Source organism: Salmo salar, chromosome ssa18, assembly GCF_905237065.1.
Source record: "Salmo salar chromosome ssa18, Ssal_v3.1, whole genome shotgun sequence".
Classification (NCBI taxonomy): domain Eukaryota; kingdom Metazoa; phylum Chordata; class Actinopteri; order Salmoniformes; family Salmonidae; genus Salmo; species Salmo salar.
This window is the reverse complement of record NC_059459.1, coordinates 18,911,013-18,927,298: the sequence shown is the minus strand read 5'-3', so window position 1 is coordinate 18,927,298 and position 16,286 is coordinate 18,911,013.

Sequence of the window (16,286 nt, the reverse complement as noted above, 5' to 3'; positions counted from 1 at the left end):
CCCTGGAGCTAAGCACAGGCAAAATCCTAGAGGAAAACCTGGTTCAGTCTGCTTTCCAACAGAAACTGGGAGACAAATTCACCTTTCAGTAGGACAATAACCTAAAACACAAGCCCAAATATACTGTAAGCAGGAGTTGCTTACCAAGACGACATTGAACGTTCCTGAATGGCCTATTTCCCACTTTGTCTTAAATCGTCTTGAGAATCTATGGCAAGACGTGAAAATGGCTGTGTAGCAATAATCAACAACCAACGTGACAGAGATTGAATAATAAAAAAATAAAGAAAGGGCAAATATTGTACAATCCAGGTGTGCAAAGCTCTTAAAGACTCACAGCTGTAATCACTGCCAAAGGTGATTCTAACATGTTGACTCAGGGGAGTGAATAGTTATGTAAATGAGATACTTCTGTATTTCATTTTCAATATATTAGCAAACATTTATAAAAACATGTTTTCACTTTGTCATTATGGGGCATTGTTTGTAGATGGGGGGATTTTTTTTACAGTACGAAAAAGTAAGTATTGATGTCCCAAATTAATAATTTGTACAATTATTTATAAAAAATGTGGTTATTTGTTACATTTGACTGTGTAAAACCTAGCACTACTACTTATTTCTCTGAGAGCGGCGGCTATATAGAATTTAGCAAAAACAATTCTTATTTTTCTGTCTGAAATGAAAACATCAAGTGAAAGACTATAAGCAAATACATCTGTTTTTAAACAACCCCATGCCATGATTAGATAGTGAATAAACACACCAATCTATTTCAGAATTGCTTTAAAGAATAAAAGCTAATTTACCAACATTTCTGAAAATGGATATATAGCGTTATGGAATGAAACTCTTATTCCAAAACGGTATATATCCATAAATATTTTGTTTATGTGTTCCTCCTCCTGTGGGGGGATAAAACATTGGCTTCTGACAGCCTGTCAAAAACGCAGGGACGAGTTGCAGCGACCTGACAGCATGCAGTGGAGCAGTAGGTTGTCCCTTTCATGCATCGCAGTGCTGAGGGGCAGGTGAGATTGGAAAAGAGGATGCTGCCCAGACACAGATGCATTTGGCTCCAAAGAGAAGCAAACATAGGACGGAATGTACCAGTTTTAACCTCCTGTAAAGGTCATAATAATTATCTGCCACTCTGCTAAATAAGCAATTCATGTCAACAGAAAGCATTAACCACAGCTTACCAATAGCTTTTGACCTCCCTTAGCATACATAACAGGATAATGTACAGTCAGAAAAGACAGATGTGAACTTTGACCTTTGGCAAATCTACACTTTATACTGTACCAGATTTACAGTAATTAGAGAGCCATTGCTGGACTTTCAGAAGCTGTTAGAACACACATGTCAAAGTTTCAACTCCCTTCCCAAAGAGATATCCTGATCTGTAGTACCTATTAACTCCAGTGTTATTGACTCCGACAACTGATTTGCTGTAGTGACTGTCTCAGTATCTTATTGGTCAATTAAAGAGAGTATGTTAATTAAGTTAGATAATTTGACAAATAATAATAATGTAATAGCAATGTAATAAGATGAAAACAATCCTACTGTTATCTCAGCAACAACATGTTTATTGTAGAGGTGAAACAGCATCATTACATTTCGATTTAGAGAGCGGTATGAAACATATTTTGAACACGTTGCATAAAAAAGCAAGCATATCTTTCAGAAAGGAATATTAGAACAGAAACTGTTTATAACTATGACTGTTATATGAATTGGAATTTCAAAGCAATTTCGCACTGAATAGAGTTATGTCAATTGAACCCATTTGCTGAAAAAGAGAGCCAAGTAGAGTTCATCTTGAGAAAGGTTTAAGATGGTGGTTGTTCAAGATGAGACACACTGCAGATACTTTCTGAGGAGAAGCAGACAGAGAGGAATCAATGAAGGATAATTAATAAAGAGAGACTGACAGAAACATTTGGAAATTGGCTCATGATGAAATAGAGAATGTAATGAAAAGATAACATTTGCATACATACATAATTACATCACCCTGGTTCTCTTTATTCGAAAGTGAAGGTTCAATGTAATCTCTACATGCACTGTGGCCTAATGCTTCTCCCTTATAATGATGACAAATAGGCAGTTCCTCATTTAAGCTATTGAAAAAACAGAATTGATCAAATTATTTGCCGGTGAGCACTAAATGAGCCTGAAATCAATCCCATTATTCATCACCAGCCATTGATTTCTTGTCCCAAAACGTATCTGTCCCTAAAAACCTGCAGGCTACGAGTGCGTAGATGCACGCAAACATTTAATTAATCAGGCAGCGGGCGACCAGTGCTCTCAACATGCCTGGTTTTACTTGTGCCTATTACTCTTGTAAAAATGAGTCATATTGCCACTTTCTTTAAAGGACACACACCCACCCACTTGTGGCTTCACATTGGTTTGGAGAGGAAGGAACAATTTCCCCCACATAGTGAGCATTTAATTGGAAGAGTGCATCTGGTCCATAAAGGAGTCAGCAGCTCCAGTCAAAGAGTATTTCAGTGTTGAGTTCTGTCTTAAAAGGCTTTATTGTGATGAATAGTTTAGTTAACTCCAAGAACAATTATCACCGATTGTATAATGTTTTATACAGACAACACAATGTTCAGACTACTGATGCGTTCAATAAATACACACACATTTTCAGTCACGCGCACACACACACACACACACACACACACACACACACACACACACACACACTCATACACCAGAGGAGGCTGGTAGGCGGAGATATAGAAGGACGGTCTCGTCATAATGGCTGGAATGGAATGGATGGAAAGTTATCAAATGCATCACACACACTGAAACCAAGTGTTTGGTAACGTTTCATTTATTCAATTCCAGCGTTTACACAAAAAAACATGGGTTCCTCAAGGGTTCTTTGGAAATGGTGATTGTTCGTCGTGGAACCATAATTACTCAAAGAATCCTTTGATCTTTTCAAGGGTTTTCAACAGTTCAGAAAAGGGCCATTTGTTCTTTCAGTGATAGTTAAAATGTATGGGAGGCAGCTCTTTAGAATATTTGTGTGTGTGGTTTGCTCACAGCTCTTTTGTGTAACTGTGAGTGATAGTGTCATTCCAGTTGATCTAATAAGTTGTGTTATGCCATTAATTATTATATATGAGTATAGCCAGTGATGGTGTCTTGTGAAAGACTCACGTATGGCCTTGTCTCAGTTGAGGTTGGTTGGTTGACTAAATCTGTCAGTGGTTCTCAGTTCTCTTCTCAGTGACTCCCAGCTGTTCCAGAGGTACTGTACAGTGCCGTGAAAAAGTATGTGCCCCCTTTCTGATTTTCAACATTTTTGCATATTTTATAATGAAAGTTAGCAGATCTTCAACCTAAACCTAATATTAGATAAGGTGAACCTGAGTTTACAAATAACAACAACAAAAAATATTTGTATTTATTTATTTAATGAACAAAGTTATGCAACACCAAATTCCTCTGTGTAAATAAGTAATTGCCCCCTTACTGTATACACAATAACTGGCTGTGCCACCTTTAGCTGCAATGACTGCAGTTGTTGATCAGTCTCTCACATCACTGTGGAAGAATTTTGGCCCACTCTTGCAAGCAGAACTGCTTTAAATCAGGGACATTTGTGAGTTTTCAAGCATGAACTGCTCGTTTGAAGTCCTGCCACAACATCTCAATTGGGATTAGGTCTGGACTTTGACTAGGCTATTCCAAAACTTCGAATTTGTTGCTTTTCATCCATTTTCATGTAGAGTTGATTTTGTGTTTTGGATCATTGTCTTGCTGCATTACCCAGCTGTGCTTCAGCTTCAGCTCACAGACGGATGGTCTGACATTCTCCTATAGAATTCTCTGATACGGAGCAGAATTCATGGTTCCTTCTATTAAGGCAAGTCGCAGGGGCCTGAGGCAGCAAACCATCCCTTTCAGTTAAGAACAAATTCTTATTTACAATGACGGCCTACCCCAGCCAAACCCAGACAACACTGGGCCAATTGCACGCAACCCTATGGAACTCCCAATCACATCCGGATGTGACACCTCTTGCACTGAGATGCAGTGTGTTAGACCACTGCGCCACTCGGGAGCCCAAGTGTTGCATAACTTTGTTTATGAAATAAATGAAATAAGTATGGAATTGTTGTGTTATTTGTTCCCTCAGGTTCCCTTTATCTAATAGTAGGTTTTGGTTGAAGATCTGATAATATTAATTATCAAACAAAATGCACAAGTTGAGAAAATTAGAAGGGGCGAATCATTTTTCACAGCACTGTAGCACACTTGATTCAACTTGTCAATTAACACAATAGGAAAACCTTTGGAATTTTAATAATACAGTATAATACGGCAGGCCAGAATAAAAATCCCTGTATGATTCTTCAAAGGGATCTTTAGAATGAGAAAGGTTCTTTATAGCATCGTTCTCCATAAAGATTTTATAAAGCCCCAAAAAGGGTTGTAACCATAATGGTTCTTTATAGAACCTTAGGGAAGGGTTCCTTATAGCACCATACAGGTTCCATTTAGAACCTTAAGCATGGTTCTTTATTTAACCTTCAAAAAAAATTTATTTTGTGGAACCAAAAATGGTTTAAGGCAGGCAGGCAGGCAGGCAGAAGAGAGAGAGAGAGAGAGAGAGAGAGAGAGAGAGAGAGAGAGAGAGAGAGAGAAACTTGGAGAAGCTGTATATGATGACCCAAATAAGCCTGTCCTGCTGGGGCTAGTTCCATTTACAGGTCAACCTGAGGTCAGACAGGGCAGGTCAAGACACAGTTCCACCGCTGCCTCTGGCAATCAGCGCTATGGGACACACTTGCACCAAAGTAACACCTGGGGCCAGATCCACTGGGATGATCCAAGTAGATATGAAATGTTCTCCATTTCACTTAAAGTCAGACACAGGAGTGGGGATGCCCTTCTGTGTTAGTGTTTACGTTTTTGTTGAGCGACTTGACTAACTGAAATTGAGTACCACATTGGAAATAAGTGTTGTCTGATACTACATTTACTACTTTGTTCTTCTATTTGTGTTTTGGTTCTTTGTCATTGTCTGTACTCTGTCAGACATATGTATTTATTTAGTTATTTAGTTTTAAATGTATTGGCAATTGTTAAACCACATGTAACACTCTATCTACAATAATGAATGGCTCACACTTTACAAGTAATGAGAGTATGTGAGTGTCAAGTCATGACTTAACAAGCAGGTGATGCACAAAAGCATTTCGTAATGCATTAACAAATGGTGTGAGGAAATGTTGTCTATTTTGAGAAATTTGATGGTGTGGAAAGATTGCCTTCCCCCTCTAAATGGGCCAAATCGAAGCTGTGAAAATGTTAGAAAATTGACAATATAGACAATAATGTGTGTCTGTAGGTGCATAAGGCTGGGCACCCAGGGAGAGAGAGGAGGACAGTCTGTGATCTTTAGCTCCGGTGCAGCTAACTAACAGCCCACCTAAAGGGGCTGTGGCAAGGAGACTTATGTCACCAATAAGCAGCACCCGTGATAATGGCAAATTAACAGCTCCCACAAAGGTCCTGCAGCTGATCAGCATAGCAGGTGACAAGCGCCATTAGCTGCCAACACGCTAAATGATCATCCATAGACTGACAAGTAGCATCACGGCTAAGCTCATTGAAAAACTCAAGGGACAGGTACTGTGGATGGAGGGCTGAGGTCACTGTTTACTCAATATTCTAATAAGGTAATATAAAAATGTATGTTAATTATACTACCTGCAGAGATAGCTTTGTACTTTCGCTCAGCACTATTTTTTCATCATGTTATGGTGGATAAGTGGTTGTTTGTATTTATGAGGAAGCTGTACTGTGCAATCAAATGCTGCAGCAGAGATGTCAGCTATACTGTTGCTCTGGTTTGATGCAGAGTAACGATGAGCAGTTATTTGGCAGTACATCATCTCGGAATGATAGACATGAGTTGTACCAGTAAATCTGGCTCTCCAGTACTAATAAATCAGGAGAGCTATTGAACGGGCTATGTTTGCTCTGAGGTTCCCTTTTACTTTTTGTATGGAACTGTTTTCCATGTTTATGTAAATCACAACAGTTTTTAATCACTAATTTGAACTGGCCCACACAGTACAGTCTAGTTGTTCATTATTAGTGCACACATCTAGCATGCTGAAACACATAGAATTGTTAATTACTTCATTTTCTTTGTCATGATGGTAGCTGTGCCTTTAACTTTAGTGTGATCTTACTGTATGGTCCTCCACCAATGCTGGTTTGTAGTTTTTCTGCATATGTTATTTTTTTATCAGGTAAGATGACTGAGAACATATTGTCATTTACAGCAATGACCTGGGGAATAGTTACAGGGGAGAGGAGATGAATGAGCCAATTGTAAGCTGGGGATGATTAGATGGCTATGATGGTATAAAGGCCAGATTGGGAATTTAGCCAGGACACCAGGTTTAATACCCCTACAGTAAGTGCCATGGGATCTTCAGTGAACACAGAGAGTAAGGACACCTGTTTAACATCTCATCTGAAAGACAGCACTGTACACAAGGCAATGTCCCCAATCACTGCCCTGGAGCATTGGGATATTTTCTTTAGACCAGAGGAAAGGGTGCTTCCTACTGGCCATCCAACACCACTTCCAGCAGCATCTGGTCTCCCATCCAGAGACTGACCAAGACCAACCCTGCTTAGCTTCAGAAGCAAGCCAGCAGTGGGATGGAGGGTGGTATCCATTTATGATTTTGGATAAACTATGCACTGGGTGTTGAGGAAGTGAGCAAGCCATCTTTCCTGTCAATCTTTCTCCCTAGAGTATGGTTGAAATAAACTGTGTATCTAGTTGTGTCAGATCTCCATGGATCATAGAATCCAATCAAGAGCACAAATAATCACAACTCACCTGTGTAAAATAAGGAAAGCGTTTTTTTTTACCCTTATGTTTTATTAACTGTACATGCACTCACAGACAAGAAAACAAGCACAAATGTATATATTCCCTATAACAAAAACACAACAAAAAAACAATGAACGCATTTTCCAATTTTAAAAGGATCAAATGTTTCTATCCTCCAAGTGGTTTTCCCTTGTGTTTTCCACAGCCAGGTCACCCGTAATACAAGTCAGTATTCGATGTCCATCCATGTCTGAGGATGTTGGGAGATGATGTGGAAACTGGCCACTAGGGGCAACAGTTGAGTGCAGTTCCGTTTTTTATTTATTTTTGATTTAAGCCTATCCCAAACCTTAACCCTTAACTTAAATATTCGGAATGAATGCCTAACCTTAAGATTTTGGAGTCAATGCCTAAACTTAACTTAAATGCTTAGAAATGTAACGTTTAACAAATTCCAAATTTGACGTATGAGAAACATGACTGAATGTCTAATTCTGACGTGAGACTGTGAGAGCTAGTTGGTTTTCCAAAAATATTACAACTGTTGGTGCTGTGAGTCTCCATCAACCTATTCTTCAAAGAAAAGTCCTGTGGTCTGTTTGTTAGCAACTAATGTGAGAGTGATAATAAATACAAAATAATGAAATATGTTCAATTCAGGACACCTATGCGTGTTCACATTACAGACTGTTGGTGAGGGAAGTTTGTTTGAGCTCATAAATTATTTTGAAATTCTTGGGAATTAATTTCAATCAGATCAAGTACCACTACAAAACATAAAAACCAAACGTTTAATCAACTACTTACGCATACAATACAGTGAACAGCAATATAAGATAACTTCTTCACAGATTCAGATCTGACCTTAGAGCATACAGCAAAATCTACAGATTTAAAGTTAGTTCAAGTGGCATAACAGTACAAATGGTACAACGCCACTAAAAAATACAACATACATGGGTAACATTTTAACAGAACAACCTTTATAGAAGCTGCTTTTGTACATTCAGATCGGATATACAATAGAAATATCACTCATGTATGTGTTTATTTGCATTTGTAAAAGAAGAAGAAACAATTAAATCACAATACAGTTAATTGCATCAACAATTCACATTTTTCCATTCTTTTTCTCTCCCCATGACTTGCTACATTTACAAGTTTACAAATACACACATGTACAGTACCAAAATGTGCAACAATACATATAGAGAAACAATCAAACAACCCAAAATAAAAACAACAAACAATTGAAGTGTCAATCATTATTATTGATTTGCACTTATTGCCATGAATTGGAAATAGGAATGCAAAATATTTGTGGATTCATCTGGTCTGCCTTTGATTGAGATCTTGGATTTTTTTTTTTTTATACTTATTCCATGGATCTACAACAGTGACTAGTGCTAAAGAGACACAAGCGAGGCAAGAGAGGCATAAACAGTAAATCTGTAAACATAATGAAATTGTATCAATCACTGATTTCCAAAACATTGAGATAAAAATGCATGTCCAAAACACTACCATTTTGCCTCTTACAGCTCCAGAACAGAAAAGACATTTCAGCATTAATTTTGTTAATGCTGTTTTCTGGTGTATAGTGAACTCTGTGAATGGTTTTACATTTGCAGAGTTTGTGTCTTAGGTTATATGAGCATTTGTGGGCTTTCAAACACATAGTACAGTTGAAGTCGGAAGTTTTCATACACCTTAGCCAAATACATTTAAACTCAGTTTTTCACAATTCCTGACTTTTAATCCTAGTAAAAAATCCCTGTCTTAGGTCAGTTAGGATCACCACTTTATTTGAAGAATGTGAAATGTCAGAATAATAGTAGAGAGTATAATTTATTTCAGCTTTTATTTCTTTCATCACATTCCCAGTGGGTCAGAAGTTTACATACACTCAATTAGAATTTGGTAGCAGTGCTGTTTAAACTGTTTAACTTCGGTCAAACGTTTTGGGTAGTCTTCCACAAGCTTCCCACAATAAGTTGGGTGAATTTTGGCCCATTCCTCCTGACAGAGCTGGTGTAACTGAGTCAGGTTTGTTAGCCTCCTTGCTCGCACACACTTTTTCAGTTCTGCCAACAGATTTTCTATAGGATTGAGCTCAGGGCTTTATGATGGTCACTCCAATACCTTGACTTTGTTGTCCTTAAGCCATTTTTCCACAACTTTGGAAGTATGCTTGGGGTCATTGTCCATTTGGAAGACCCATTTGCGACCAAGCTTGAACTTCCTGACTGATGTCTTGAGATGTTGTTTCAATATATCCACATAATTTTCCGTCCTCATGATGCCATCTATTTTGTGAAGTGCACTAGTCCCTCCTGCAGCAAAGCACCCCCACAACACGTGCTTCACGGTTGGGATGGTGTTCTTTAGCCTCCCCCTTTTTCCTCCAAACATAACGATGGTCATTATGGCCAAACAGTTATATTTTTGTTTCATCTGACCAGAGGACATTTCTCCAAACAGTACTATCTTTGTCCCCATGTGCAGTTGCAAACCGTTGTCTGGCTTTTTTATGACAGTTTTGCAGCAGTGGCTTCTCCTTGCTGAGCGGCCTTTCAGGTTATGTCAATATAGGACTCGTTTTACTGTGGATATAGATACATTTGTACCTGTTTTTCCCACAGCATCTTCACAAGTCCTTGCTGTTGTTCTGGGATTGATTTGAACTTTTCGCACCAAAGTATGTTCATCTCTAGGAGACAGAACGCATCTCCAACCTAAGCGGTATGACGGCTGTGTGGTCCCATGGTGTTTATACTTGCGTACTATTGTTTGTACAGATGAACGTGGTACCTTCAGACATTTGGAAATTGCTCCCAAGGATGAATCAGACTTGTGGAGTTCTACAAAAAAAATTCTGAGGTCTTGGCTGATTTCTTTTGATTTTCCCATGATGTAAAGCAAAGAGACACTGAGATTGATGGTAGGCCTTGAAATACTGTAACGGCTGTCTTCTGTAGAAATGGACCAAGGCGCAGCAGGTATGTGAATACTCATCTTTAATTAACATAAAGGAGTAGAGCATCCACTTAACAATTCAAATAATATATACGACAGGAACAGTTTTGCAGGCACACAACACGCAGTGCAAAAACAACTACCCACCAAACCAAGTGACAAACATACTCCTACATATATGACTCCCAATCAGGAACAACGATCCCCAGCTGTTCCTGATCAGGAGTCACAAGACCAACACAGAACAATCACACACACAAGACTGCCACGTCCTGACCCCAAAACTACAACAACAGCTCCATCTGCTGGTCAGGACGTGACAGTACCCCCCCCTCAAGGTGCAGACCCCGGAATGCACCTAACAACGAAAAAACACCAACAAACAAAATCCCCAACAAAACCCATAAACAATAACCCCTAAACAATAAGGGAGGGAAGGGAGGGTGTCTGCCGTCAACGACGGCACTGTGCTACACCCTCCCTCCCCAACCCACCTATCCTGGAGGTGGCTCCGGTGCAGGACGTGGACCCTGCTCCACCCTCGGCGTCGCCCACTTCGGTGGAGCCGATAGCTGCGCCAGGCAGACGGACCCCTTGAGCCGGGCCGGAGGACAGGAGGGCCCCTCGGGCCGGACCGGGGGACAGGAGGGCCCCTCGGGCCGAGCCGGAGAGCAGGAGGGCCCCTCGGGCCGGGCCGGAGAGCAGGAGGGCCCCTCGGGCCGGGCCGGAGAGCAGGGGGGCCACTCGGGCCGGGCCGGAAGGCATGCGGGCCACTCGGGCTGGGCCGGAAGGCATGCGGGCCACTCGGGCTGGGCCGGAAGGCATGCGGGCCACTCGGGCTGGGCCGGAGGGCATGCGGGCCACTCGGGCTGGGCCGGAGGGCATGCGGGCCACTCGGGCTGGGCCGGAGGGCAGGAGGACCACTCGGGCTGGACCGGAGGGCAGGAGGACCACTCGGGCTGGACCGGAGGGCAGGAGGACCACTCGGGCTGGACCGGAGGGCAGGAGGACCACTCGGGCTGGACCGGAGGGCAGGAGGACCACTCGGGCTGGACCGGAGGGCAGGAGGACCACTCGGGCTGGACCAGAGGGCAGGAGGACCACTCGGGCTGATCCTGACAGGCCGGGCACCCTGGCAGATCAGGGCAGGCGGGCACCTCTGGCAGAACCGGGCCGTCCGGCCACTCTGGCAGAACAGGGCAGTCCGGCCACTCTGGCAGAACAGCGCAGTCCGGCCACTCTGGCAGTTCAGGGCAGTCCGGCCACTCTGGCAGTTCAGGGCAGTCCGGCCACTCTGGCAGTTCAGGGCAGTCCGGCCACTCTGGCAGTTCAGGGCAGTCCGGCCACTCTGGCAGTTCAGGGCAGTCCGGCCACTCTGGCAGTTCAGGGCAGTCCGGCCACTCTGGCAGTTCAGGGCAGTCCGGCCACTCTGGCAGTTCAGGGCAGTCCGGCCACTCTGGCAGTTCAGGGCAGTCCGGCCACTCTGGCAGTTCAGGGCAGTCCGGCCACTCTGGCAGTTCAGGGCAGTCCGGCCACTCTGGCAGTTCAGGGCAGTCCGGCCACTCTGGCAGTTCAGGGCAGTCCGGCCACTCTGGCAGTTCAGGGCAGTCCGGCCACTCCGGCAGTTCAGGGCAGTCTGGCCACTCTGGCAGTTCAGGACAGTCTGGCCACTCCGGCAGTTCAGGGCAGTCTGGCCACTCCTGCAGTTCAGGGCAGTCTGACCTCTCTGGCGACTGTTGACTGGCGGGCAGCTCTGACGACTGTTGACTGGCGGGCAGCTCTGACGACTGTTGACTGGCGGGCAGCTCTGACGACTGTTGACTGGCGGGCAGCTCTGACGACTGTTGACTGGCGGGCAGCTCTGACGACTGTTGACTGGCGGGCAGCTCTGACGACTGTTGACTGGCGGGCAGCTCTGACGACTGTTGACTGGCGGGCAGCTCTGGTGATGGTTGACTGGCGAGGCTGGGTTGACACACTAGACTCCTGATGCGCGGGGCTGGTATAGGACGTGCCAGCCTGGAGACACGCACCTCCATGCTAGTGCGTCTGGCGGGAAACACCGGACCGAAAGGGCGCACTGGCGGTCTTGAGCGCAGGGTTGGCATCACCCCTTCCGGCTCGATGCTTACTTCGCCCTGGCACATGCGGGGCGCTGGTACCTTGCCTACCGGCCTGAAAATCCCAGGCCTCACCACAGCCCCAACCCCAAAGCACGGGACCTGTCCAGTCTGCCCTACAAGGGTACGGGGAGCTGGCCTGGGGCTGTAATCTCGCCCCGCCAAATAGCCCTTGTGCCCCCCCCTAAAAAAATTCTTGGGGCTGCCTCCAACATTCCTCCCTCACTTGCCTCTGTCCTCTTCTTTAATTAACATAAAGGAGTAGAGCATCCACTTAACAATTCAAATAATATATACGACAGGAACAGTTTTGCAGGCACACAACACGCAGTGCAAAAACAACTACCCACCAAACCAAGTGACAAACATACTCCTACATATATGACTCCCAATCAGGAACAACGATCCCCAGCTGTTCCTGATCAGGAGTCACAAGACCAACACAGAACAATCACACACACAAGACTGCCACGTCCTGACCCCAAAACTACAACAACAGCTCCATCTGCTGGTCAGGACGTGACAAATACATCCACAGGTGCACCTCCAACTGACTCAAATTATGTCAATTAGCCTATCAGAAGCTTCTAAAGCCATGACATCATTTTCGGGAATTGTCTAAGCTGTGTAAAGGCACAGTCAACTTAGTGTATGTAAACTTCTGACCCACTAGAATTGTGATACAGTGAATAATAAGTGAAATAATCTGTCTGTAAACCATTTTTGGAAAAATTACTTGTGTCATGCACAAAGTAGATATCCTAACTGACTTGCCAAAACTATAGTTTGTTAACAAGAAATTTGTGGATTGGTTGAAAAATGTGTTTTAATGACTCCAACCTAAGTGTATGTAAACTTCCGACTTCAACTGTATATAAGACCAGTCTTCCCTGTTTATTACCACCTGTAATTCTTGTTCCCATTTGTGTCTAGTAACATCTGTCTCTATTGGCATGTGATCTAATAACAATTTATGAACCTTAGAAATACACTTCACAGTTTTTTCACCATTGTTCAGTAATACATCTAGTTAAGAGGATGTGGTTCCATAAGAGAACCCTGTTTCAATTGGACCATATGTTCGACTTGAAAAAATCTAAACAAATAGGTCGACAGAATACTGAATTTCTTACCTACTTGGTTGAAAGAAAAAAAAGTACCATCCTGGAAGACATGGTTAATTTCCCTTATTCCTTTATCAAACCCGGATTTAAATGCATCATCCTTAAAACAAGATGAGAAGCAGGGATCTCAAAATATTGGCGCTAAAGGGCAGAGAGCTAGATTGTAACCCAGTAATTTATGAAATGCCTTCCAAACTTGTAGACTTCAAAATGACTGGGTAATTAGTAATCTCCTTTACCTCTTACAAACCAAAGGAGTGCAGATATTTCAACTCATATGGGAAGATGTCAAAGGATTCTACTCTTGCCCAATAAAATAATCAGTTTGAAAACCATGGCTTAACTTGGGCGAGTTGTGCTCTCCAATAGTAAAGCTATAGGTTAGATAAATTCAGACCACCCGCCTTATATGGATGATACAGGACCTGGATGTGAAGTTGGAAGATTATGAAACAAATAAAGAAATGTTGGTAATATTGATATGTTGATGACATTAACTCTGCTTATAAGATAAATAGGAAGTAAGTCTATTCTTTTCAACTCATTGGTAACCTTTTCCATCATTTAAATTACTTGGTACACTCAGAAAAAGGTGCTACTTAGAACCTTTTGAGTTCCTTGTAGAACCCTTTCTACAGAGAGTTCTATCAAAACCAAAAATGATTTTCCTATTGGGGACAGCCAAAGAAACCTTTTGGAACCCTTTTTTCTAAGAGTGTACTTAATACTCTTCATAGACCATTTCCATTTGAATTGGTCTTGTAAAGATTTAGGATTGATGGTAGATATGGGCATAATCTCTGTTGTTTTTGCCATATTTATTCTATCACAGACAGCTTAATGCATACTTATAAATTATATTATGTCAGTTTAACATGCAAATAAGAATTGAAAAAATATATTGAAACATTTTCTCTAAAGTATAATTTTTTTTGAGATTACTAATGTTATTGTCCCCACTACAACACAAAAATACTTAAATACAATTGTGTCGTATTTAATTGAAATACTGTAGAATTCCATTTATTTCTATGGAGGACTGCTCCTAATTAGGACTGCCAATATGGCCGATCGACCGGCGGCTTCAAAGCCTCTCAATGGCCAATACATAGCATCCGCAATCCAGGGTTTATATACATCATTGTCCCACCCTGGACAGATGCAGGGCTGCAGCATAGCGAGCTGCTTAGCATCTATCTCCTAATATAATATATAATGAGTAAGGAGATTAGCGGTCTAGATCTTGGATAATGCTATGTAGAGAAACACTTAAAATTAAAAGGAAAATAAGACAGATGGAAAAACACCCTTCATAGATAAATAAAAAACCTAAGTCATGTTATTTCAGTATTTCAGTTAAATGTGAGCGCTATATTCTTTGTAATAACAAAATCATTATGACCAAGTGTTGTGTCAATCTTGGGCTATTCATTTGTCACTTGTTTTCTTACGAAGCGTCATATCAAAAGACGCTTGGCTTAATTAAATATCAAATTGAAGGGTGAAACAGCATATTCAAGGAAAATAAGAGTGAAAAATGAAAAAAGTCGACTGGCTTTTTGAGTTCATTCCCATTCCATTGATCAACAGCCAATGAGCAAATTGAAAAGGAATCTTACCACCTGACCATTATCCGTCCTGTGTCCATAGAACCTTATATGTGACTTGCTCCATCCTTGTCAGTTGCATGGACCCTGACATATACAGTATCAGTCAAAAGTTTGGACACACCTTCTCATTCAAGGGTTTTTCTTTATTTTGACTATTATCTACAATGTAGAATAATAGTGAAGACATCAAAACTATGAAATAACACATATGCAAACCAGATGGGATGGCATATCGCTGCAGAATGCTGTGGTAGCAATGCTGGTTAATTGTGCCTTGAATTCTAAATAAATCACTGACAGTGTCACCAGCAAAGCAGCCCCACACCATCACATCTCCTGCATGCTTCACGGTGGGAACCACACATGCGGAGATCATCCGTTCACCTACTCTGCGTCTCACAAAGACACAACGGTTGGAACCAAAAATCTCAAATTTGGACTCATCAGACCAAAGGACAGATTTCCACCGGTCTAATGTCCATTGCTCGTGTTTCTTGGGCCAAGCAGGTCTCTTATTCTTATTGGTGTCTTTTAGTATTGGTTTCCTTGCAGCAATTTGACCATGAAGGCCTGATTCATGCAGTCTCCTCTGAACAGTTGATGTTGAGATGTGTCTGTTACTTATTTGGGCTGCAATCTGAGGTACAATTAATTGCCGATTTCTGAGGCTGGTTACTCTAAGGAAGTTATCCTCTGCAGCAGAGGTAACTCTGCTTCTTCCTTTCCTGTGGCGGTCTTTATGATTGCCAGTTTAATCATAGCGCTTGATGGTTTTTGTGACTGCGCTTGAAGAAACTTTTGAAGTTCTTGACATTTTCCAGATTGACTGACCTTCATGTCTTAAAGTAATGATGGTATTTTGTTTCTCTTTGCTTATTTGAGCTGCTCTTGCCATAATATGGACTTGGTCTTATAGCAAATAGGGCTATCTTCTGTAAGCCACCCCTACCTTGTCACAACACAACTGATTGGCTCAACGCATTAAGAAGGAAATAAATTCCACAAATTAACTTTTAACAAGGCATACCTGTTAATTGAAATACATTCCAGGTGACTACCTCATGAAGCTGGTTGAGAGAATACCAAGATTGTGCAAAGCTCTCATCAAGGCAAAGGGTGACTACTTTGAGGAATCTCAAATATAAAATATATTTTGATTTGTTTAACACTTTTTTGATTTCTACGTTTCCATATGTGTTATTTCATAGTTTTGATGTCTTCACTATTATTATGTAGAAAATAGTCAAAATAAAGAAAAACCTGTGAATAAGTAGGTATGTGTTAACTTTTTACTGGTAATGTATATTGGACTCATCATTATATTGTTGAAAAGAGGAGATTCTGAGCTTTGCAACAATATCCAATGTGTGCAACCAATCTCAGAATTTAGTGCAGCAGAGCTTGTTCAAACGGAAGTGTCACTGATCGGCTGTTTAGAGAAAATCAACCCTGAAGTGTGTTATTCATTTTCAGGAAATGCACTGACGGCTTGTAGGCTATTTGATCAGTAGATTAATTGCTGCAAATTTGAGCAGAATAAAGGAGAAGACATTTTTTCTTCTTACAT